The following is a 2,374-nucleotide window of genomic DNA, read 5'->3' as shown; positions in this document are numbered from 1 at the left end:
CCAGACTCAACTCAAGTACAGAGTCACAGATTGCACACCAGAAACCCCCATCAGTCTCCCCCAGGTTTCCGGGCGTCTCGCTGGGAGTGCAATGTGTTTTGCCTAAAGCCGTGGCCACGTGTTGAGAACTCACATTTGGGGGAAATGAAGAAGTTGTGGCAGACAACTGCTGCTGGTTCATTAGCTGACTGGAAGCTGTCACCCGATCATTCTTCTAGACTGAGAGAAAGAAGGCTGCTTCAGATAGGAAAGAATGTCAGCCTGCTAAGCACTTACCTAGAGGGGAGAGAACGGCAGGCTGGCCACCTCTAGGCAAACACAGCAGCAAGGACAGTAGAGGGAGCCCTGGACTGAAGTCAGGTGACTTCTATTCTAGTTCTGCCACATGGTCTGTTGTCCTGTGTTACTTTGGGAAAGCCATGTATCCTTTATGTTTCCTTATATGTTCATAAGGTTGACTTATGGGACTTTAAGGATCCTGTCGGCTCTAATATACATTAAAGGGCGGGCAGACTTCTAGTGGTAAGAGTCAGAGGTGACTTTGCCACTGTACTTCTCTCTGCTGGTTCTCTTTTGTCTCATCTCCTAAGTATTGGGGTTCCCCAGGTTGAATCTTCTGCCTATCTCTCTTCTCTCTCTGCCTACTGATGGTGGGGGTGCACCCCTGTGCCAAGGCATGAACTACCAGCCATGTGCTGATGACTTTGGTGCCTCTAGCTCTAGCCAGTGTCCTGCTGGGCATCTTCATCCACAGACCTCTTCATATCAAGGTGCTCGAAACTGACTCATCCCTCTCCCTTCCAGAACTTCTTTTCCTCTTGAGTTTTGTGCCCTTGTTAATGACGCTTTGTCTCCCAGTTCAGAAATTGGAGGCGATCCTAGGTCAGTATCTTTTATCCAATTAGTTACAGAGCCCTGCCAGTTCTATTTTGTTGCTATCTATTCTATCCAGCCCAGCTTCCCCACCTTCCTTGCTGGTGTCCTGGGTTAGTCTGACATCATCTGCCTTTCCTCTCTGCCTCTGGCTGTCTTTAGCAGTGTTCTTATTACTAGGCCCAACTGGTTAATCCCTTGCATGAAACCTCTAATGACTTTCTACTGCCCGGTGAAAATTATATATATATAATATATATATAATACATATATAATTATATATATATTATATATATATACATATATCAGCAATTGATTAATAATTGTGCAAAGAATCAATGTTTACTCAAAAAATGAAAGTTCAAAATTTTAAAATAGTCAATACTGTTTATTTATTGGGCATAAAGCTTTATTTATTTATTTTTTAATTTTTATTTATTTGTTTTTTTTTAGGCAAGGCAACCCTTGGTTGACCTCACAGATTGCAAGGAACTTGTCAGCTTACAATCCCTTATTTTTTATTTTTTATGCCTATAGCACCTGATTTTCCTAGGTGGTCTCTCATCCAAGTACTAACTAGGCCCAACCCTGCTTAGCTTCTGAGATCAGATGGGATTGGGCTTGTTTAGGGTAGCATTGCCGTAGACCATAGAGCTTTATTTTTATTGTCTTATTTAATCTTCATAGCGACCCTGTGTAGAAAATATTATTATCCCCACTTGACAGATGAGGAAATTGAGACTCAAAGAAGTTAAGCAACTTGCTGGAAGAACCCTATTGATAAGTGGTAGGACTGGGAGTGAAATCTAGGTGGGGTTAGATATTTAAGGTCTGTCCATCTCTTGTCCTGCTCCAGCATGCAGGAGCCTTCACAAATGATCTCAGCTTAGTTTTTCTATCTGTCACTGCTCTCCTCATCTCCTCCCAATACATACAGTTTGTCTATTTCTATTAGAGTAACTACCACAACTCAGATTCACCATGGACTTTCATATCAATATGCCTTTGCCTTTGCTATTTTTCTGCCTGGCATGCTATTTCCACCCAGCAAATTCCTACTTCTCTTAGAGGCCCCATTCTAAGAGCATCTCTATAAAAACTCTTCTGGGTACTTCAGATAGAATCCATCATATTGTCTATTCTGTCAAAGCACTATACTTTTTCTTTTTCCATAGCATCCATCATGCTGTGATTTGAATGGCAGCTCACTATTACTATACCAGAAGATTCTGAGTTCTTTGATGCCAATGACTATATCTTTTTCCACTTTGTAGCACTTTATATCAGTCTTCAATACCAAGGCGAGTGTCTGACGCATAGGAACAGCTCAATAAATGGCTACTAAATTGAATGGAGTCCAACTCCAAATATCATGATAGCACTAAATGACATCACTGGTAATGCCATGTTAGGCAGAACAGTAATGTAATTCAAGTTATCATACAGTTTTAATGATTGTTGATTATCTATTTTGCCCTGTGCTATAAATTTTGAAGGAAAC

At 41.2% G+C, this 2,374-nt stretch overlaps 1 pseudogene; it reads right to left on the bottom strand.

Annotated features, from left to right (window-relative positions):
• Positions 1-1,401: 1,401 nt before the first annotated feature.
• Positions 1,402-1,520, bottom strand: LOC111744831 (annotated as a pseudogene).
• Between the last annotated feature and the right edge of the window lie 854 nt (positions 1,521-2,374).

This window comes from Pteropus vampyrus, unplaced genomic scaffold (assembly GCF_000151845.1).
Source record: "Pteropus vampyrus isolate Shadow unplaced genomic scaffold, Pvam_2.0 Scaffold141, whole genome shotgun sequence".
Classification (NCBI taxonomy): Eukaryota; Metazoa; Chordata; class Mammalia; order Chiroptera; family Pteropodidae; genus Pteropus; species Pteropus vampyrus.
This window is presented reverse-complemented; position numbering and strand designations above follow the sequence as displayed.